Source organism: Erinaceus europaeus, chromosome 12 (genome assembly GCF_950295315.1).
Source record: "Erinaceus europaeus chromosome 12, mEriEur2.1, whole genome shotgun sequence".
Classification (NCBI taxonomy): Eukaryota; Metazoa; Chordata; class Mammalia; order Eulipotyphla; family Erinaceidae; genus Erinaceus; species Erinaceus europaeus.
The window spans coordinates 17,429,515-17,453,755 of record NC_080173.1 but is presented as its reverse complement, the minus strand read 5'-3'; the positions used below and the strand labels follow the sequence as shown (position 1 = coordinate 17,453,755).

General features: G+C 39.6%; 1 protein-coding gene across 12 annotated transcripts in view; it reads right to left on the bottom strand.

Annotated features, from left to right (window-relative positions):
- FOXP1 (forkhead box P1) overlaps positions 1–24,241 on the bottom strand; it is a 495,633-nt gene that overhangs the window by 216,605 nt on the left and 254,787 nt on the right. The window contains exon 1 of one of the 12 annotated variants that reach the window (XM_060202874.1): positions 11,197–11,307. The exons of the other annotated variants lie outside the window; for them this stretch is intronic. The gene's annotated coding sequence lies outside the window, so the exon portion shown is untranslated. Of the gene's footprint in view, positions 1–11,196; positions 11,308–24,241 lie in introns of those variants that run through there. 12 annotated transcript variants of the gene reach the window in all.

Sequence of the window (24,241 nt, the reverse complement as noted above, 5' to 3'; positions counted from 1 at the left end):
CCAACAACAGATGAGTGGCTGAGCAAGTTGTGGTATATATACACAATGGAATACTACTCAGCTATAAAAAATGGTGACTTCACCATTTTCAGCCGATCTTGGATGGACCTTGAAAAATTCATGTTAAGTGAAATAAGTCAGAAACAGAAGGATGAATATGGGATAATCTCACTCTCAGGCAGAATTTGAAAAGTAATATCATAAGAGAAAATACAAGTAGAACCTGAACTGGAATTGGCGTATTGCACCAAAGTAAAAGACTCTGGGGTGGGGGTGAGTAGGTGGGGAGAATACAGGTCCAAGAAGGATGACAGACAACCTAGTGGGGGTTGTATTGTTATATGGAAAACTGGAAAACTTGGAAATGTTATGTATGTACAAACTATTGTATTTACTGTCGAATGTAAAACATTAATTCCTCAATAAATAAATAAATAAAAACTGGGGTTTTGGGTTCTTTCATCTAAGTTAGATATGCCTCCCTCTATATTTTTATATGGTCACCTCACTAAGTTTAATTAGTATCTATTACCTCACATCATTACCATTTTGGAGATGTGATAAGAACTTTTCAGATGTCCGCTGATAGTAATTCTCAAGATTGTAATGTAACATTGTGTGATTCTGGAGGTGGTGTAGTGGATAAAGCATTGGACTCGCAAGCATGAGGTCCTGAGTTTAGTCCCTGGCAGCACATGTACCAGAGTGATGTCTCGTTCTTACTCTCTCTCCTCCTATCTTTCTCATTAATAAATAAATAAAAATTTTTTTAAAAAAAAAGAATGTAGGGGAGTTGGGTGGTAGCACAGAGGGTTAAGTACAGGTAGTGCAAAGCACAAAGACCAATGTAAGGATCCCAGTTCAAGCCCCCAGCTCCCTACCTCCAGGGGAGTCACTTGACAGGTAGTGAAGCAGGTCTGCAGGTGTCTGTCTTTCTCTCCCACTCTGTCTTCCCCTCCTTTATGCATTTCTCTCTGTCCTATATAACAACGACTAACAATGATGACATCAATAATAACAACAATAATAATAAAAACAACAAGGGCAACAAAAATGGAAATAAATAAATATTTTAAAATCTTTTAAAAAAAAAAGAATGCAATGTAACACTGATAACTATGGCCAGCATGCTGTACAGTATACCTCCAGAACTTACTTATTGTGTAAGTGGAAGTTGGCAGCTTCAGGTAGCTTTCACCCAGTACCTCCACCAGCCCCAGTTCTTGATAGACATCAATCTATCTCCTGCATTTTAGTTAATATGACTATTTTAAATTTCACGTATTAGTAAAGTCATGGCATATTTCTCATTCTCTGTCTGGCTTATCACATCTGGCAAAATGGTCTCAAGTTCCATCCGTGTTGTCACAAATACATACATAAAGGCACATACATACACAATGCATAGTTTCCATATTGGCCTTGTATGCTGTAAGCAATGCAGTGATAATCATGGGTACAGGTAAACTTTTACGATTTCCTTCATATACACATGTGGAGGTGGAACCGCTCAATCAGTAATTCTATTTTCATGTTGTTCTGAGGATCCTACATACTCTTTTCCATAGTGACTGCACCACAATTTACAGTCCTACAATAGTGTACAAAGGTACCCCCTTATTTTTTAACATTCTTACTTAGCCTTGCTGTCTCCTGACTTTTTGATAGTAATCATTCTAGTAGTGTGGCATTAACTATCCTTTTTATTTATATGCTGCCTGGGAAAACACCCAGGGACTTAGGCATGCGCCATACCTGAGCAGTCTCCTGAACTCAATGTTTTTATTCTTTTCAAAAATTTAAAATCTTTATTTATTTATTGAGTAGAGACAGCCAGAAATCCAGAGGGAAGGAGGTCACAGAGAGGGAGAGAGACAGAGTGAGATGCCTGCAACATTGCTTTACCGCTCGCCAAGCTTTCCCATTGCATGTGGCGTCTGGGGGGCTCAAAACCGAGTCATGCACATTGGAATATGTGCACTCCACCAGGTGTACCACCACCTGGCCCCTCTTTGTTTTTTTAGAGAGATGAAGAAAGAAGGGAGTAATATTCACCATCTGTGCAGCTCCCAGGATGCCATTCATGTGGTACTTGGGCTCAAACCCAGGGCTTCACACACAACAAATTTTCTACTATATCTCTCAAATAACTACATTCTTTTTTTTTAATTGGGGAATTAATATTTTACATTCAACAGTAAGTACAATGGTTTGTACATGCATAACATTCCCCAATTTCCCATATAACAATACAACCCCCACTAGGTGCTCTGAATAACTACATTCTTCAAACTGCTCTGGTCCTTCATCACTAGGGATGAAGAAGATAAACATGTTGCGAAATCTTGATTGTTCAGTGCCAGATAACTACTAAATAGTAAGATACATTACTTACTTAATTTATAATATTCTTTGAGCTACCACCTTACCCAGTTAACAGCTATAGTAACAAAGAGATTGAATAAGAAGAATGATGTGAAGCTTGTCTGGAAAGTATTAAACACAGTACCTGAACAAGATAAATACACTCAATGGAAACTATTACTACAATACATAGTATTATTGCCTCATATAAGACACCACATTTTGTGGGAAGCAAAGACTGCTATTTCGTAGTGTTCTCAAAACATTAGCTGTTCTCACTACAGACACTCAGACAATCATGACATCTTGTGCTGAGATCCTCTAAATCTAAAGCAGTGACTTTCAATCTCTGAAAAGTACATTGCGGGTATTATATACTAACAGCCCCCAAGACAGAGGAGGGAATGACGTGGTAGAAGTAGGGGATCAGCCCAGCATGGAGGGAACTATGGGGCAGCATGAAGGAACAAACTAAGATGGAGAACACCCAGCTGGTGAGAGTCACATGACAGATCAGGGCCTATCGCAAGCAACTAGCAGTGCCTATTCATCATAATCTGAGCTGAGCAAACAAAACGCAAGTAAGCCAACTTGTATATATTTGAACTGACCAGTCTTTGACCTGACCAATCACAACCAAGAGGAAGGGAAAGTCTAGAGATACCAAAGGATCGCCTTTCCTTGATGCAGTTAAGTCTCTCCCTCTTTTGGGGGTTCCCTGTTCCCAGCCCTTCTGGGGTGTATTAGCACCTACTTTTGCTGTAAAGACTGCCTTTCCCCCTCTTGTTTCTGCCTAATAACCCTCTATTTATTTATTTATTTATTTATTTATTTTTAAAGAGGTAAGTTTTTAATTAGTCAAGTATGGTGATGGTGAGGACTTTCAATTTTTATTCATTTATATTTAAATATTTATTAGTTTATTCCCTTTTGTTGCCCTTGTTGTTTTATTGTTGTGGTTGTTATTGTTGTTACTGATGTCATTGTTGTTGGATAGAACAGAGAGAAATGGAGAGAGGAGGGGAAGACAGAGGGGGAGAAAAAGATAGACACCTGCAGACCTGCTTCACGGCTTGTGAAGAGACTCCCCTGCAGGTGGGGTCTCTATTTATTTTTATATCCTGAACTTTTTTTTTCTCAAGAAGTGAAAATAAACTGGACTTTTTTTTGTTTGTTTGTTTGTTTTGGTGGGGGGGGGCTGCTCCCAGCAACAGAGGAAAAAGGGTTATGTGAGTTATTTAACAGCAGACAGATGATTCCCAACTGAGTTCTACCTCCGTTCACTGGCAAAATCACTTGAGCAAATATGGCTCTTTCTGACTTCAAGAAATCTCAGTAAAGGTCTTGTCTTGACTCTTAGAATGATACTGCAGGGATGGCTGTCTGGAGGCTAAATTTTGTTGATAGGGTGTATGATGGCATTGATAGTGATGGCACTGAAGAAGAAAATGACAGCTAGTAATAACCAAACACTGACTACCTGGCTTTTTTGTTTTGTCTTGTTTTCAGGTTTTGCTTTAATATTGCCACTAGGGCTATCACTGGGGCTTGGTGCAGGCACTACAAATCCACCACTCCTGGTAGCCATTTTTTCCTTTCTATTTTATTGATAGGACAGAAGAAACTAAGAGAAGGGAAACAGAGAGAGAAAGATAGACACTAGCAGACCTGCTTCACAGCTCACGAAGAGTCCTGTTGCGGGTGGAGAGTGGGGGCTTGAACCTGGGTCCTTGTGAATGGTGACATGTTTGCTCAACTGGGCATGCCACTGCCTGTCCCCCACCTGGCTGGGTTCTAAGTGCTGCATATAAAGAGAAAGTTAACACAGCATGACAAAAGTCATATGGTCTCCGTAAGAATTCCTCCAGTTATACCTCAGGGAACTTACAACCAAATGGTCACTAATCCACAAATACATGGACTTGAAGCTCTTCCATTCACAAGGACATACAACTGCTTGCTTGATATGATGGGTTTTTATTTATTTATTTTTAATATTTATTTATTTATTTTCCTTTTTGTTGCCCTTGTTGCTTTTTTATTGTTGTAATTATTATTGTTGTTGTTGTTATTCATGTCATCATTGTTAGACAGGACAGAGAGATATGGAGAGAGGAGAGGAAGACAGAGAGGGGGAGAGAAAGATAGACACCTGCAGACGTGCTTCACTGTGTGTAAAGCGACTCCCCTGCAGGTGGGGAGCTGGTGGCTCGAACCTGTCTCCCCTAACAATGACGACATCAATACCAACAACAATAATAACTACAACAACGATAAAAAACAAGGGCAACAAAATGGAAAACAAATAAATACATAAATATAAAAAAATTTTAAAAAAGAATTTTGGTCCATACTCCCAGAGTGGAACAAGTTATTAAGGGAAGATGACCAGAGGGCTCTGAACTTAGAGAGAGAAGAGGAAAAAAGGAGGGACATCTGGAAGTAGTAACAGATATAGTTGTGACTCAGAAAAGAAGAGAAAGCAGAACTATCTACTTAAAAGAATGGACAAATATGTATAAATATTGATAGTTATTGAAATAATACTCAACCCATGCCTTGGCCTTGGGAGAACTACTGTAGTTTTCAATGGATGGAATGGAAACACAGAGCTCTGGTAGTGGAAATGGTAAGGAGTTATACTCCTAGATTCTCACAATTTTGTAAATCAATATTAAATCATTAGTATAAAAATTTTTTAAAAGAAAGAAAAAAATAAGGGTAGTGGAGATAACTGTTGTATGCTTTACATTGGGTTGTTCTAGTTCTCCCCCCCCCCCCGCCAAGAGAATTGGATCAGTCCAGTTAGTTTCGCGGGGCCAAGTGGGAGAGTTGCAGAGTTAGCGAGAAAAGAGACAGCAGAGTTCTGTTTGGTGATTAGTTTGTCTTAGTTTATGAATTGTCGTTCCTGAATAAAGAAATACAGCCCTGCCCAGCCGTACGTCTCTGGTCGTCTCTGTTACCCGCCCGTGAAGCTAGCCCGGCCAGCTAGAGCCGCCGAATTTTAACAACAGATAACATAATGAATGAATGGCTATGCTCGAGGCTGAGGCCCCAAAGTCCAGGTTCAATCCTCACACTACCATAAGCCAGAGGTGATCAATACTCTGGTTAAAAATAATAATCATAAAATAAAGAAAATAAAAGAAATTAGAAGAATATATCCACTTACCTAAGTCATGCTCAAACATAATTTTACCATGAAGGTATTCTCCAATTTATTTTTAATTGTTTATCTTATTTTTATATAAATGCAGATAATTATATATTCTATTACAGATATAAATGCCATAAAAGGAAAAGAAATTTGATTGTTCTGATCAAGAGACCAGAAATATTTTCTTAAAAGATAAAAAATTCAGCTGTTCATTAGACAGACATCTGTGTTCAGTGATTTTTGGAAGGTCCACAACCACAGTTTAGCCCAAGGTAGAACTTGAGTCTTCAAACATGAAGAAGTATGGCTTCTCCGGGAATTTGGGGGAATTACTGACCTCAGAAGAATCACAGCCATTACAAAGAAATAGAAGTTTGTTTAAAATTGCACATATATATATATATATAACAGAAGGAGCATACACAGCTACTAAGAAACCGCCAATAACCTTGCCTAGATGTGAATCCAAGCTCCTGCTGGCTGTGTGATCTTGAGCAAGTTACTTAACCTCTCTGTGCCTCCCATTCCCCACCTCTAAGAAGGAAATATTAGTCCCACATTGTAACTAATAGAAATGGAGTGCATAGACTCTGGCCTGTCATCTAATGAACAGGTCTTATTCCATCAAGTGCTTTATAAAAGTTCACTAATTATAAATGTAATAAGCTCGTGGATAAAGAAAAGTGAGCTTGAATTGCCTAAATGAACTGGGAAAATAAAAACAAGCAAATGTGACATAATCACCTAAATAAAATACATTGTCAGTATTCATAGTTTGTTATGTCTAGAGTAGTAATTTTCTTTTTTAAAAAAAATTTATTAGTATTTGGATTTAATATTGATTTACAAATTATAAAATACCAGAGGCATAATTCCACACATTTCTCATCACCAGAGTTCTGTGCCTTCATTTCCTCCATTGGAAACTGCAGTAGTCCTCCCAAGATCATAGATATGGGTTGACTATTATTTCTATAAATGTATGTATGTATATATATATATATATACATATACATGTGTATGTATGTATATATATATATATATCCATTTTTTCCCTATGGTCCTGCCTTCTCTTCGTTTCTAGTCACACCTATTACTTCTGAGTGTCCTCCCCCCCCCTTTTTTTTTCTATCTTGTCTCTCCAGGTCCTGATGGAATTGGAGTTCACAGCCTCTGGTCATCTTCCGCTAACATTTAACCCCCTTGAGTATGGACAAAAATTTATTTATTTTTATTTATTTATTTATTCATTTATTCACTCATTCATCTCCAGGGTTATCACTGGGGTCAGTGCCCACACTACAAATGTACCAACCCTAGTATCTCTTCCTTTCTTCGGTCCTCCTTCCCTCCCTCCCTTTCTTTTTTCCTCCCTTTCTTTTCTTTCTTCCTCTTTCTTTTTTTTTTATTTGGTAGAACAGAATGAAATTGAAAGAAGAGGGGAAGATAGAGACAGAAGACAGAGTATGGTCCAAGAGATGGTGCAGTAGATAAAGCATTGGATTCTCAAGCATGAGGCCCCAGTTCAATCCCTGGCAGCACATGTACAAGAGTGATGTCTGGTTCTTTCTCCTCCTCTCTTTCTTATTAATAAATAAATAAATTTTTAAAGAGAGAGAGAGAGAGGATAGATACCTACAGATCTGCTTCTCTGCTCGTGAAGGTTCACCCCCCATGAAGTTTCACCCCCTCCCCCTGGCAGGTGGTGACCATGGGCTTGAACCTGGATCCTTGAATAGGTCCTTGTGCTTAGTACTGTGTGTGCTTAACCAGGTGCACCACCAGCAGGTCCCCTGGACCAGAATTTTTTCTGGTGTACGAAGATGGAAGATTTGGCTTGTGTAATTGCTTCTCAGCTGGGCATGGGTGTTGGCAGGTTGATTGATCCATGACCCCCTACCACCACCACCCTCAGCCTGTTTCTATCTTTCCATAGTGGAGAAATAATTTTCTTTAGCAAAACTGGAATTATATTATTTATGGCCCTTTACAAGTTAAAAAAAATCATTTTGGATTGATTTTTGCAAATCTACTCTTTGTATTTAAGTTTCAACCAACAAACTGTATTTGAAAAACTATCACCCTACTCTAGAGACTTCTGGAAAAACTTAGAACCAAAAACATTTCAATAGTCACTCTTCTCAATAGGTTTCACTCTTGACAAACAGTTTGTTGTTTGTTTTGTTTTTCTTTTCCTACCATGCTTAGTAGGGTCATAAGGAAGAGGTCTAAGAAAGAAGAGAATTCAAGACTAGCACAATGACATCTAGGGTTAACAGAACAGTCCAACACGTTTTGCCCTCAAAGAACACAACTAGAGGGCTAGTACTGACTCACTTTGCATAACCAGTAAGTAAAGAACTAACTTGATTCTTTCAAAGTCAAATTATGAAGATGATACTGAGTTAATGTGCAACAAAATAAAAATTAAAAAAAAGAAAAAGAAACCTCAGCTCCTGTTGTATCTTTGAATGCATATTCTAACTTTGACCTTAAGTAGATTAAAATATAGCATGCTTACACCTCACTAGCTCCTCCCTCTCACCACCACCAACCAGCTCACTAGCTGCATTTTCCAGCCCAGTTTCCTCATGGTAAAACACTTTCTCATGAGACTGCTTGTGGTTGGGGCTGAGTGTGTCACAGGAAAAATGCTTCTCATGGCATTTAGATCATACTCCTTCCAGGTCTGACTTGATCATTAGTACTGACACACCCGGAAATTGTAAACTATTTTAACTACAGGATATTTTTCCCACCTCAAAAGTGGGGTAGTCTTTGCAACCGACCTATGCCCTAAGGGTGTTCTGAGGACTAATGGGTTAGCATTAGTCAGGCACTTTGATTTCTGCAGACAAAGGACTCTATATAAGTACAAAGTATGATTTTATCTAGCAACTGCCTTTTGGAGAGTCACTAGAAAGGACAACAGAGGAGGGGGAAGGCTACTGTAACGAGGCCATCTTTCTAGAGCAAAGATACCCCCTCCCCTCCATCCCTCCATTTACATACAGACTGGGCAATGGTGGTGAGAGCTGGACAGTGTTTGAGCCTCTGCTGCATTGTTCCCTTATATAGTCAATGGAGAGGGAATCCCTCTGTGTGCATATTTCCAATTCACATTCCAACGCACTATAGGCATTTCCAGCTATGATTTATAGACCTTGGTATGACTGGGTCAGGCACTGTGCTAGGTTCATGCCTATCACTTTTAAGTGTTATCAGTAAGAAAGCCCCTATGTGCACATGCCAGTGTATCCATACACAGAATAGCTGTATAGTCATACAAACTCCACTGAAAAATTGTCCTCAAAATCTTTTTTCTTCATTTGCTTTTCAAATCTACATTTGATGTAGATTTGAGACGTTTCCCTCGGTTTCTGGAGGACTTGAGCTGAGATAATAACTGCCCCAAAGGTGCTACATAATATTAAAGATGGAAAGTTATTTCTGCAGAATACAGATGTGTGTACGTTAACTCTTTGTGCTTTAGTACCTGCCTAACATCCTTAAGGAGAGGAGCGAAAGTTGGCTCCAGAATATATTATGCTGAGCACACACTGATCTGGCACATTTTCTTCTAGCTGACCTGTTCATGTTTAGATATAATGTCAAAATATAGCTTTCAACAAAATTGTAAGAGCTACCAATCTACCCCGTAGATCACTGTTTAAACACACACACACACACACACACACACACACACACACACACACACACACCATAAAAGTAGAAGACTAACACAGGCACAGCTCAGTAAACCATCTAGAATAGCTACTGTACCGAACAAATAATCCTGGGAAATTCTGTACCATAAAATTTTATACATCAATAGATTAATTCATAGAAGAAGAAGAAGAAGAAGAAGGAGAAGAAGAAGAAGAGGAGGAGGAGGAGGAGGAGGAGAAAAACCCTGACAAATTCTCTGAAAATAAAAGCATTCTGAAACTTAAGGGTTAATTCACTTGCCTTCAAAAAAGTGACGCATAGCATTTCCTTTTATCATAACACAATGCATTTATTATTTTCTGTATATCTGTTAAAGGGCAGGGCTTTGTGAGTGGAAAACAAAACAGAACTTGGTCACATGTTTATTTGCTTCAGCTACTCCCTTCCCCTTCTGATAAATAATCAAACATGCCGTCCAGAAAAAACAAAACCAGTGAGCTGGGAAATTTGATGGTCATCAAATAGACTGAGATACCAAGAAAAGCAGCCCACTGTTCCCACACTGAGTTTTCAGCCCCCACACCTACACTAACATCTGAGTAAATACCTTCAGTCACTCTTTCCATTTTCCCTGCAATTACTCCTACTGTTAAACAAACTGTCCTTAAGGCAGTCAAAAACATATTTTTTTTCTTGCAAAGTAGAACAACTTCTGAACATTAAGTATGCGAGCACAGCAACACACACACATACACTCATCACCACCACTACCTCTCACCCCTCCACCACCACCCCAAACACAGATTTATTTAAATGTTTCTTCTTTTAGAAATTATTGAACAACTAGAAGCAAATTCCTTTCTCCATTCTACTAGATGCTATTTTAGACACTAAAATTTCAGGATATTTAGTCTAGAGACAAACAAACAAGGTTCAGAGTAGTAACAAATCCCCTAAGATCAAGAGCTAATTTTCCATTTCCCGTCTATTCCTTGACCAATACATAGAAAGAAAAAAAATGATAACACCCAGCTTACCAATTACACTTAAGTTGGGCGTCTAGGGTGGGGGGAGGGAACAAAACTAGAGGAGAGAGGCAAGGGGAACAAGGACATCAGACAGAGAAAAAGTGGAACCCTTTTAAAATGTGTCAAACCATATATTAAAAAAAAAAAAAAGAAGAAGTCATTTAAACAGAAAAAAGCTCAGAAAGCAATCACATGGCACTTCTACACAGGGCAAAGCAACAGCCTGGGTCCTAGGGCTTCCCCTGCCATACTAATTATCCACAATGAGAATTCAGCAAAGAGCCTCCCAACATCAAAGTTAACAACCATCTCAGAAAGTCAGGCGGGCTTTCTCTTTCCCTCTGCAGCCCACTCCGTTTAAACAATAGTAATATGAATGAGATAATGACTGCGCTTGTTTCAGTCGTCTGACTTTTATTGGCATGAAATTGGTACAAATATCATCAAGACCAATTTGCAAATGACAGTGCCACGATGCAAACATCAGAGGATACTTCTGCGGACGCAGGATTACAAAGGCACCATCTCTGTACTCTATTACTACTTGTGACAACAGAAGGAAAAAGAAGGCAACACATACAGGATCACAAATCAGGAGGGGGTGGAGGGAGGGAAGGCGAGAGAGTGAAGAGAGAAAGAGAAAAAGAGAGCAAGAGGCAGCAACTTTCCATCCCGGAAAACTGCCCAGTGATACACGGCTGCTAACTGAGCTGCTAATAGCTGAAGATACATTGGAAAGCAAGAATGAATCCACAAGGAATTAGAACAACCCGATGCTCTCAAATCTCTAAAAGGAGAACCGCCTTTGGCGGCAAGGGGGAGGGGAAGAAGCAGTAAACAAACAAATAGGCTCATCTGATTTTGCCCTTCAGAGAATGCGCAGGAGCAGATCCCTAGTTTAAAAGTTTAACCCAGCAAAAGCGTTCCTTTTCCTTTTTTTTTTTTTTTTTTTTTCCTCTTCTTCCTCTGGACACTTACAGAGAAAATGAAGAGTTTGACGGAGTGAGCTCGCACTGTCTGCCTTTGGATTTCCGTCTTCTTTCTGTAGATGGGTTCTGGCTGTTTCTGTGAAGCGCGGGGGGGGGGGGGGGGGGTTGCCGAGTGGTAAAAAAAAAAAAAAAAGATGTTTGAATAAACAGGAAGTGCTGTGTGTGTGGCTGAAGCACACTGGAGGAGAGAACACACTGGAACATTGCCCTTTGTAGGCAACCCCGGGGACGCTTGCCTCCACAGTAGCTTGGCTGGGCTCTCACTAAATGACAAAGAAAACCACAAGAATTCCTCAAGCAGTTCTTCACTTTCAAAGTTGAGAGATCAGTTGGAGCTTGGAGGTAATTTTCAAAGTTGCATCGAGTATGTAAAAGCAATCTGTGAATGCTGCACATATCCACAGAGGTCCAGGTCTGTAAGCAGAGACACAGCACCAGAAGTGTGCCCTGGTGAAACCAAAGCCTAGCCAAATGCTGCTGCTCAGTACACTGACAAACACACAGGACAGGGTTTTTGGGAAACCTACTCTGGAGATATTTACACAGGCAGGATGCTTAAAAAAAAAAAAAAAAAAAAAAAAAGGAAGGAAGGAAGGAAGAAAGAAAATCAGATTCTGCAGACTTTAGAGGGTTTTGTCACACATATATATCCCTGCATTCCAGGGAGATACCCTTGATCTTGCCTCTCTACAGCTTTTCCTTCACATTCCCCTTCTCTAAAGTCAACCAAACTACCTGTTTATCTCCAGACACCTACCCTGTCTGCCTGAATACTCCTTAACCCACCCCAAACTAATTATCAAAGTCCTGTCTTGTATCTCCTCAGGAACTTGAAAAATACTAAAAAGAAAAAAAAAAGTAAACTACAGAAATTACAGTAAGTCAGCTTGAAAAGTAGAATGAGGAGTTTTGCAGCCATATTCACTTTGAAAAAAATGAAGAAAAGAGAAAGGGAGGGGAAGGAAGAAAAAAAAAAGGATTCTTTCTGCAAATGTTATTGCTGTTGTGGCAATGTTCTTTTGCCACAGAAGCAACTGATTTGTTATTTAGCGTGGAATGCTGGACTGTCTGTCATCCAGGTGCTAATACTCGGCTAAAATAACTCATTGGGAACTGTCAGTGGGATGTTTACATAGGCCCCAATCTTTTCTTCATAGAAGGAAATTTTTCACTGGAATTCATCTTCTTTTGATCTCACATTCAAAGCAACAGCAGCTTGATGGACATTCAAGTCTGAAAGCAAATCCAGACGCTGAAGATAAACCGCCAGAATATGACAGGCAGAAGCATCTAAAGCTTATAAAAATGAAGAGAACAGCATGTCGCCTGAGTATTACAATAGCAAAAATCAAGAGGCATATTAGGTGGAACTGATCAGCCACAAAAACAGTTCAAAAGGCAGATCATAGAAACAGAGGAGTAGGCTGAGGGGGAGGAGGGGATGGAGGAAATCTGGTTTACTGTCTTGCCTTCCTTCAGAGCCCTACAACACTCCCAAGCCAGCTTTTCCATGTTCAAGAGGGCTGGAGTATCCCATTCAAATCTTCTCAAACCTGGCTAATCCAACGATAAACGCTGCAAATGATGCCTTAGCATCCACTCCAAGAACAGGGGGCAAAGACAGATATTACTCCATGTCCAGGACCATGCATTTTCATAGCCTCACTTGCATCTGCTCTGAAGATAGCCTGGGCACCATGCAAGTGGGCAGTCAGGAAAGCCAATTCTGCAGGAGAGAGTTCTAAACAGTGCAGTTCCTGAAAATGGCTAGTTAGTGAATGAACATGCATGCTCCAGTCATGGTCACACAAATAGAAAAATGCATTCTGTCCTTCAGAAACTGCTCAGCGTTGAGTAGCTCTGAAGCCTACTAGGGCAATTCTGGAAAGGAATTATTGCAAGAACTTTCTTAGATTCACACAATTACTTCTTTCTAAAAATAAGCCTCTTAGTTTAATTAAAGTCAGTGCTTATAATGAAAAAGTGATTCTCCCAACCATATTGCGCTTAGAGCTATTTGTTAACAAACACAGAACAGGAACAGGTAGCATCATCTAAAGGCCAACAGAATTCCATCTTCTAACTCGGCCTGATAGTCCTCTTAAGTGCAAACACCCTCTAGGACTACAACCCCAGGTCTTCCTGTGAAGCCACCAAGGATGTCTAAACTTAACCCCTCCGGTCTTGTGCATCATAAATGAACAGTGAAATTTGGATTTTAAAAGGTACTTACCAATTTTAAAAAGCTATCGTTAGTTTAGGGCTTACCTCATGAAAACAAGATAGCAAAGTAATAATTTACAAACAGAAATACTAAACAAAACAAACACCCTACTGGATTTTAAGACTTAAAAAGTTGGGAGTCTGGTGGTAGTGCAGTGCATTAAGCGCACGTGGCATAAGGATCCCGGTTCAAGCCCACAGCTCCCAACCTGCAGGGGAGTCGCTTCACAGGTAGTGAATCTTTCTCTCCCCTACTCTGTCTTCCCCTCCTCTCTTCATTTCCCTTTGTCCTGTCCAACAACAACGACATCAATAACTACAACAATAAAACAACAAGAGGAACAAAAGGAAATAAATATCAAATTGAAAAAAAAAACTTAAAAAGTCGCCTTCTATCATGCCTATATACATCTGATGTGTGAGAACCAATTATTATTATCATTATTATTGCTGTAGGGTATAAATGATCTAGTTGGCATTATTCTCCCTCAAACATTTAAAAAGGCTGCTTTAATATTTATTTAAAAAAATCTAACAACTAAATATTCTGTGTTGCTGTTGTTACACTTATCCGGAACGGGGGGGGGGGGTTTACCATGTAAAAGTGAAATGCAAATTCCTTTCTAAGTGATCAAATATGTTCTCCCTCTACAAAGAATGCTGTCATTACCAATGTGATGCAAAGAACAGCAACACTATTTTTCAGGCCCATTAGAAGTCTTATTTAAAAAAAAAAAATCTGGGGGTCGGGCGGTGGCGCAGTGGGTTAAGCGCATGTGGCGCAAAGCGCAGGGACCAGCATAAGGATCCCGGTTCGAGCCCCCGGCTCCCCACCTGCAGGGGAGTCGCTTCACAGGCAGTGAAGCAGGTCTGCAGGTGTCTATCTTTCTCTCCCCTTCTCTGTCTTCCCCTCCTCTCTCCATTTCTCTCTGTCCTATCCAACAACGAATTGCGTCAACAAGGGCAATAATAATAACCACAACGAAGCTACAACAAGGGCAACAAAAGGGGAAAAAAAATGGCCTCCAGGAGCGGTGGATTCATGGTGCAGGCACCGAGCCCAGCAATAACCCTGGAGGAGGGAAAAAAAAAAAAAAATCTGCCATGTATAAAGACCTTCATTAGTATAATTAAATGACTTTTGGGTTTTTTTTTCTGATATGAACAACTTCTGATATATGATTTTCTAACCCCTTAATAATATCATTAAAGAGCTACCATTTTTAAAAGAAAAATTGTTTGCTCAGGGCCATGGAATGGTAAGCCATGCTTATGGGCCGCCTTCTCTTTCTCTCTCCCTTTTCGACTTCTCCTGGACTTGAATGTCACCATAGACCTTGAATCCTTGAATGTGAAATGGCTTCACACTAATTTCTCTAATTGCTTGAAGATGTGCAGGCAGGTGAAACCTGATCCCCGTGGCCATTGTGGAGACCAAAAACAACACTGGAATGTTTACACAGTGGTTTGATTTTAATAGACAGAAGGGCTGAGTTTAAGACAGCAAAAAACACAGCTAATAGGTGACCCTTTAATGTAGTCCTCCTTTAAAAAAAAAGACACACAACAAAATACAATTTCATGTTCTAAAAGGCAGTGTCCTAAATGCCAAGGTTATTTGCTTGACTCTTGGAGTGAATGCGCATTATGCTGCACCTGACCTTTACACCTGACACTCTACTCCAAATACATTTTTTAACCTTAAAACAACAACAACAACAACAACAACAAAAAGCACTTTCTATGTCAGTCACCTTAAAAAGAATTATCACTGTATGGTATTTCTAAGTCAGTGTGCTCACTTAAATGGATTTTTTTTTTTACTATGATAATATTCCTTGTCCCTTAAAAGAGAAGCCTCAGTAGCTCCATGTTTGTTGCTATGCTTCCTCGGTGCTCTCCTCCCCAATTTGGGAGTGCCTGACTGTACATTCCTTGACTGAGGTTGAAGCTGAGCCTATTCAGTCTTACACTGGTACTTTCATAGACAAATGGGCATCCTTTCCGTGCCTTTTTTCTTTGTTACTGCATGGGACTGCGGTCCGCTTCTCATCTAGAGGGGCTGAGGCAGCCAGGGGAGTGACAGACATAGCGATTCAATGACAGTGGCCATGCTCCCTGGATATTTTAATGAATTGAGATGGATACACAGGTTTGACAATGGCTCCCCAGAGCCCTCTCTTAACTGAGCACAAATGTAACCAATGCTGGACAGGAAATATACCAGAGAGCAGGCCCAAGATAAAAATACAACAGCACCTACAAGGTGTTAGTAACAAAAGGAAGTCCACAAAGGTGAGGGGCAGGCTTTGACAGGTGCTGACTGTGTATAGTACATGTGTATGTATGCGTGTATCTGCATGTACGGGAATTTTTTATAACAGCCAAGGGAGACACTGATACACGAGAAATAAAAATCCAGCATTTACTGTATAAGAAAGCAAAAAATAGGATCACGTAAGAAAATTACTTTTTAGGTTAAGCTGGGTAATTAACTAAAAGCAATAGATAGTCCGTGTAAATGAGAATGGAGAAGCAGTTAACACGCCATACAGACAAGAGCACTGTCAGATGGCTATTCTGCTAAGTTAAACTGTATGAACTTCTATGATGTAACACAAAATGCAGAAGGAAAAGGGAGGTGAGTCCTTTTAAAGCTATCAAACAGTCTTAGTTATGCAATCTAAGTAATAAATATAGACACTTCTATTGCCTGAACTATTTGTCCTCAAACACTGAGAGACAAAATAACGGAACAAAAATACCTGCACGGAATATCTTTTCGAACCATGGCCACCTGGCATTTACAGACATTTATACCTGTTCTAAGAGTTACAAGCCCCTATTAAGAAGACATTCCCCCCCCCCTTGGGCAGCAGGGGGAGGGGGGAGTATTCATTTATCCATTTAAAGATAAACTAGTTCGAAACCGTGAGAGGAACACTGGAGAAAAAAGTAAACAGGCCCCCAACCCCCAACCCCCCAAATAGTTCCCCTTTGAAAACTCTCTGCAGTGAGTGCCTGGTACCAAGGGCTGACCTGTTCATGGGAGGGTCAGCAAAGCTATGCTAAACTGACAGGTTCAGTTTACAGCAGGCCAGAACTTTGTTTGGATATACTGGCCTTGCTCACCGCCAGCTTAACAACAGATGGCTAGAAAACTTTCATTATGCTGCGCAGGACTGAACTGCAAACAATCCAGAAAACTGTGAGAAGTTTAACTCCCTCTAAACCAATGTGCCAAACCCAGAGCCTGAGAGCCAGCTCTGGAGCGAGGACTCTGGAAGTGATGGTGAAGAGCACTTGCTAAGTGCTCTGTGTCAACTCTAGGCGCCACTTCAGAACAGCAGTGGCCTGTCCAAGTTTTCGTTTTAACTGTTGAAAAACCAGACCTTATAAGGAGTGGTATCAACTGTGCCTTCTTTCTTTGTTTTCCAAAAATGTACTTCAGACCCCACCCCCACCCCCTCAGAGAAAGAAAAATCTTCCTCCAGACAGTTTCCTAGCTCTCTTCTGCCTTCCCTCACTTTGGAAACCCAGCGGACAAGACCAAAGAATCTCCCTCGAACACCAAGATTTAAATATGATTTATCTAAATCTGTATATAATTTAAGTATTCATTAAATCGATTCAAGCGCAGGAACCCTAATATCTCCTAATGCTCTGAGACAGGTTATAAATGTACCTTCAAAGGCTTAATTCAATTGGCAATCTGAGAGGTCTTATCACTGGAAATGTGTTATTTTCATATTATCCAAGAAATGAACAAATGTGTTTTCCACAAATGTATTTTAGAAGCGACTCTTTCCTGTTATAGAAAGAAAATTGTGTTTATTACTCCTTTAGCATAGTGTAAACTCATAAACGTCAACAGAGAGTACAAGGAAAACTGTCAACTAAATATTGTTTCCTTCGTGAGCTGTTCTTCCAAGTCAATTACGCCTTTCAACTTCTGGGGCATTGTATGATAAACTGGCAGTAAAAATCATTCACATTAATATACCATGGTGCCTTGCCTGCAAAAGGTAATTAAAGAAGTAAATGACTCATAAGAATAGACATATTAGCTGCAAAATGAAAGGCAACTGAGCTGCCACATAAAAATATGTACCATTAAGATACTGCATTTTCATATTCCTGTAATCAGCTTCAGTAGACTAATGCTTATTTAATCCAGTTCTATGCTAAGTCCATCAACAACTGTTTTTTGCTGTTTTCTCCTTGACTGAACATTATGAGAGCAGGTTTGGAATAAATACTGCAATGAGATTTTTGCATACCCAATTGAAGAACAGGTTTTTACATTTTAAAAGCTATTTTTCTTTCTCATAGAAATACAACATAAAAAGTCACTGGTGGAAACAATATATATATTTATATAGATTGCAAGTTAGATGTGTCTCTTTAAATGGCAGAACATTTCAGGGAAATGATATGTGCTTCCATGTTCACTGCTTCTGACTCTTCAGCCACTATCAGCCCAGGGGAAAAGGATGATGTTCCTCTACTCACCAGATCTCACTGGCCTTTAGGTAGCACTCCCTAATGTCTTCCATTATTAGCATTGGCAGGATGAAGGCAAGTCATCCTTTGGCAGAAATGGGAAGAGCAAGCAAGGAATGAGGAGTCTGTAGGTGGAGGGCAGGGAAAATCTCTGATTTGTCCAGTGGCCCTTCGATCCTCTCCCCTTACTGGATAGTACCTTCTCAAAGAGAATTAAGCTGACTCCCAAATTAACAGAGCTGCTTTTCCACTCCTTAGCTTCAGTTCTTTTTTTTTTTTAATATTTATTTTATTTATTTATTCCCTTTTGTTGCCTTTGTTGTTTTATTGTTGTAGTTATTGTCGTAGTTGTTGGATAGGACAGAGAGAAATGGAGAGAGGAGAGGATGACAGGGAGGGGGAGAGAAAGACAGACACCTGCAGACCTGCTTCATTACTTGTGAAGTGACTCCCCTGCAGGTGGGGAGCCAGGGCTCGAACCGGGATCCTTATGCCGGTCCTTGTGCTTTGCGCCACCTGCGCTTAACCTGCTGTGCTACAGCCCGACTCCCCCGTAGCTTCAATTCTTTCAAGCTGACCCTTTGCTTTACCCCTCATATCCTAGTATTTCAGTGCTCCCTGCCCAGTCCAGCCTGGCCACAGAAAAACATTATCTAGGCACTCTTTAAGATTTTTTCACTCAAGTTGCTGCTCAATTCTCAACTTTCATCCGGAGCAGTGAGATGAGAACACCATTTGAAGCAGTGACATCTCTGGGAACATTAGATACATGAACTTTCCTGGAGGCTGGAGAAGTGCTTGTTCTCACTGTGGAAAGGAGGGCTCTTTGTGGATGACGGATGTGGGCCCAAGGCTTCGCCAATTCAGTTTGGGAGTTTTAGCTTTCAAAACTCATGCAATTTCTCTGATGTTTTATGCCAGCAATGAAAAATTGGTCTATAAAACATTAGGATATCTGTCTTCCATCGTGTTTGCCAGCAGCTCACCCACTTTCAATAACATCTAAATTCATCTGGATGGTGTCCACTAACTTATCAAAAAATCCAAAAGAGATTCGTGATTCTTTTTTTCTTTTTATCACAGACTTGCCACAAAGCAAAATTTTAGATTTCTTTTTGTTTTAAAACTATCTTTATTCATTTATTGGATAAAGACAGCCAAAACTTGAGAGAAAGGCGAAGACAGAGACAGAGAGATACCTGCAGCTCTGCTTCACCACTAGCAAAGCAGGTGGGGACCAGGGGCTTGAACCTGGGTTCTTGCACACTGTAATGGTACGGTTAACCAGGTGCACAACCACCCGGCCCCAAAGTTATAGATTTCTATATGACTTGTATTTACTTTCTCCTCTTCTCTCCTCCTCTGAGTACATCAATCTCTCTGGCTTAACAATTGATGAGCAGTCAGTCAGGCATTCAAGGATGGTCCAGGATGTAAGAATGGCCCTACAAGGACCCTTAGTTGTTTATTTATCTTTTAATAGTTCTCAGACATGTAGAGAGCCTCCCAGATTTAAGCTAGATATTCCCCTGTAAAGTATTATTGTCTCAACATTCTTGCAGACACCACTACTTGGAACCACAATTAATTAGCTCTAGTCCTTTTTTCTAATTAGGGAACAAAGGTTCCTGTGCACACGGAGTGGCTTGCTGTCTGGAGAACACGTGTGGATAAGGGAACTGAATGTTTCTAATTGATTCAAAAATGAGATTTTTAATATTAAGGAACATAATGGAATTGGGAAATGAAAGCATTTCCCACATCCTTTACAAATAAGGCTTTACAAAATATTGTTAGCTGTTAATAATACGTCATTATCAAAAATGGAAACTCTTTGAATGCCGTGCATGTAACCTTTGTATTCATGAGAATTAACCTATATGTATAAATACAATGACACATGAATTAGTTTTCAAAAAATACATTAAGAAAAATAAAAGGCCCTGCTCAGAAAAAGAAAGGGGAGAAGGCAGCTTCTCTGAGTCTGATAGTCTTTAGACTCTTGCAGATTAGGATTCAAACATGTAATTATGGAAGATAAACCCCACCCCCATAGTAATTAGAGGCTGTGGGAAATAGGATACTATGTCTCGAAAGTGTTACAAATATACCACATTTCTAAATAACTTGAAATGCTTGGAAAGTATACTCACTACCAAGGGCAAAGTCGCTATGCAGTAAGGGAACAGTAAATGACAGACTGGCGTTCAAGTCCATTAGCTGCTATGTGATAGGAGGACATTCACTAGCATGCGACCTGTGAAAATCTTAGATCTCTTTAAATCTTTGAATTGGATTACTGCATTAATTCTCAAGAACTGCAATCCTTCAACCAAGTCAAATTACCCTCATTAACAGTGGAAAAACTGCCTCTGCAATAAGTTTTAAAAAAGATATTTATTACCTATAATCACTTTCACCTAGAAATATGATGAAGTGATGCCAACAACTTTGAAGATGGTGTTATCCTGATTGTACAGACTAAAAGTAGGGTGAAAATGAAAATTCAGAACTTGTAAGGTATTTGAAAGTTTTTTTTATGTCTGTAGAAAATTTCTTACTATGACCCCCAGAAAAGCAGCAAATAGTTCATTTTACAGGGGAGAAAAAAGAGCCTGCCCAGATATTGAACAGAGATTGAGCCAAGTGCCCAAACTCTTCTGACTAACTGGGGGCAGAGTAGAATCACTGGGTCTCTGTTGTAAGCTCACACATTTGAGAAATACTGACTCCCAAGCCACAGGGACACAATATACTGGTTTTTCTAATTCAAGTTCTGTGAATTCAAGTACAAAGATGATCCCTGTAACAAATACAAGAGATGCTGCCTCAATTCTTCTCTCACTACATTTGCTATTCCTTTAACATGTCTTGTCTCAAGACGATGGCTAATATATATGACTCTGGGACCCATAACATTAAAAAGATAAAGGAGAGTCTTTTCAATAAATATTGATGGGAAAATTGGGTAGTGATATGCAGGAAGAAGAAACAGGATCACCACATCTCACCATAGATAAGTCAACACAAATTGAACCAAAGACTTGGATATCAGATTCAAACCCCCCCCCCAAAATACAGAAAAACAAAATCACCAAATAAGTCCTTTTGCAATGACAATGAAGAAGTGTAAACTGATCTATTTCTGCCTCTGTAAATCCCTAGTAATAGTGTCACCTGAAATGTGCTAATAAACTTTGCTTGATCAATTTTGAACGATTTTTGGTGTTTTGTGGCAAATCACCTCTTCAAAGGACCACTGGTTGCTATGGGCTGCAGGTATGTTGCTTCCTTGGCTCTATTACTTTACAGCAGAAGCCAGGGCAGTAGAAGATGACTACCTGCAGAACAGGCTAAGCCTTGTGTCTATGGAAACAGGTTGTTTCCTTTATCATATCAAGGACCAGAGGCCATGCATGCCTAGGTGAAAGACCAGAAGTCACAATGGAGGTGCTATGGCAATGTAGAAAGCTCCCAATCTGTGGTGTCTCTCCCTCTCCCTAAATGAAAATGTGGCCCTTATACATACGTAAGACTCCAGTGCTTCTAAAGTAAGTTAATGAGTAAATAAATACATCTAGAAGAGAGAGAGACAAAGAGAGAGAGAGTAGTAAAAAGTTATGAACAGGTAGAAGTTGCTTCCTAGGACATGATGATAGCCAGTATTTCTAGAGAGTTCTAGTAAAATGCTAACTGCAGTCCACAGTATAGATCCAGAGGCACTACAAAATTCTGAAGTACCTTCCAAGTCATATCCTTCTTCCTGCTCCGTGGTTTGGCATTTTTTTTTAAAGGAAAATAATGGAAACTGTTCTTTGATTCTACCATGTGCATAGACTCTTCTCTATGTCTTTTAAAAGCTTTGTAACAGTTAACTGAGTGCTTTTCAAACAATAAATACTTTAGTAGAGACCTCATGATTAACTTGGTTCATTACCCTAACAACCTTTCAAAACAGACATTAAAGTTAACCTTTTTATAAGTTAGTATCATATCTCCTATTTACATATCAAATACACAATTTATTTGTGCTTACTCTGTAGTCAGCTCAGTCGAGGCACTAGAGCTATGAAGATATCATTGACACACTAATGGAGAAGAACAAGAAGACACTGACAATCAACAAGTCCAGAAACAATAACATCATAGTGAAGGAAGCCTTAAGAAAAGAACAATTCAGTATATGTCATTTTAAACTTAGTTTAGATAAGATCATCATGGAATTTGTTTATGAATAGGTGATGTTTAAGATAAAACTAGCAAGGAGGGAAACAAATAGACAAAGAGCAAGAGAAAAGGTTCAAGAGATGAACTATAAGATGTGTAAAAAGCATAGGTTGAAGAAATGTTAAGAGAAAATGTCGGTTTTACTGAACAGTTAGTAGTATGTAAAATATGCTGTTCAATTACACTATGTTCAATTTTTTTTATTCTTTTAAGGTAAACAGGGCACAGATTGCAAAAAAAAAGTTTTTATTGAAATGACTTAATAAATACAAAATGCACTGTGTTGGCAAAAACTCTAAACACCTAAATATAGTTATGCAATGACTAACGAAAAATAATTACCCGAGAGTTGGCTCTTGTTTCTGTCTGTCTTTACTTTTTTAATGTTTGTGGTGCACTGGTAGTAGACAGAATTCTAAGGTGAGCTCCTGCACTTCTAACCCTGGTACAGACACTTGTTATCAGCTATTCAATCACAGAGTAATCAGGGTGTTGATGTGAAGGGATTTTGCAGCTGTAATTAAGGTTCTAAAGCAGTTACTTTAAGATAGGGCTATTGGTGCCAGAAGACAGCTCACTTAGATCACATGCCTTACAATTCTTGAGGCCCTGGGTTTTAGACCTTAGCACTACTTTATCATCCATGGAGCTCCCCAATTCAGGGTACTCCTTGTCTTCTCTTTCTCTCTCAGCTGTCTCTTCCTCTCAGAAAAGTAAAGAATGCAAACAAAATAGGTTTGAGGAGACCATATAGTGGCATCATACACATGCAAGGGTCTAGATTCCATCCCCCACAAAAAGATTATCTGAATGGGTTGAAAGGATCACAGGAATATTGTCTGTTGGAATCAAAGATCAGAAACTGAGAAAGGCAGAGATTCAAACCTGGGGAAGGATTTGATGTGTCATTGCTGGCTTCAAGATGGAGGAGACAACATGGCAAGAAATGTGACTCATCTCTACAGAAGCAGCTAAGAGGGACTCTTGGCTGACTACCAGCAAGGAAATCACACCTCAGTCTTATAACCCACATGAACTGAATTCTATCATCTACAGATGAGTGTGGGAGATGCTTGCCGAGGGCTTTTAGTCAAGGCCTCAGTACAGCTAATATCAGAACGACCAGGCATCAGGCTGACAAAAATAGTTCACTTGGATAGTGTACTTGCTTTGTCATGGGCACAAGCTAGGTTGGAGCTCTGCTCCTACTGCCCAGAAGAAATCCTGGATGTTGTGGGTGTTTTTCTCTGTCTCTCTCTAACTGAAAAACTCAGAGCAATGAAATCCCAGTGATGACCAAAGCAAAACAAAAGAATGACCATGGAACCCAACTCCTCTTCCTGGACTTCTGACCTCTGGAACTATGTGCTACTGAGTGGGTAGTTTAAACTGTTAAGCAATGGAAAACTTGCTGCTGTAAAAAAAAAAAAAAAAAGAGAGAGAGAGAGAGAGAGATGAACTCATATTAATTGCATCAAAAATCTATGAAGAAGTTTCTCCTACTCAGTGACTAAGTATTTAGGTGCAGGGAAGAGAAGGGGGAAGGGGACAGGGAAAAGAAGAGAAGGGAAAGGGGAGAGGGAAGAGAAAAGCTGAGTTTGTATTCTCATCTTGATCAATGTGATGACTAAGACAAACTATCCACTTCTTTCTGGGCCTGATTTTCTTCCTCTATAAAGAGAAAGAGATATTGAGGGGTCAAGAAGAGGGGTAGCTTAGAGTACAAAGTCAAAAATGTTTTAAAAGCTAAAAAAGGCCATTCATGTTTTGAAGTCTTATTTTGGGAGGGTGGTTCTTTATGAACTATTCCTTCTACTTTCTTCCTTTCCTTTCCCTTCCTTCCTTCCTTCCTTCCTTCCTTCCTTCCTTCCTCCCTTCCTTCCTTCCTTCCTTCTTAAAGCTTCCTTTTCCAATTAGTCCAAGGATCTGCTCAAATCAGGCAAGAAATATAAAATAGTTCTTTTTTAAAAAAGTATTTTATTTATTAATGAGAAAGATAGGAGAGAAAAAAACAGATATCACTCTGGTACATGTGCTGCTGGGGATCTAGCTCAGGACCTTATGCTTGAGAGTCCAGTGCT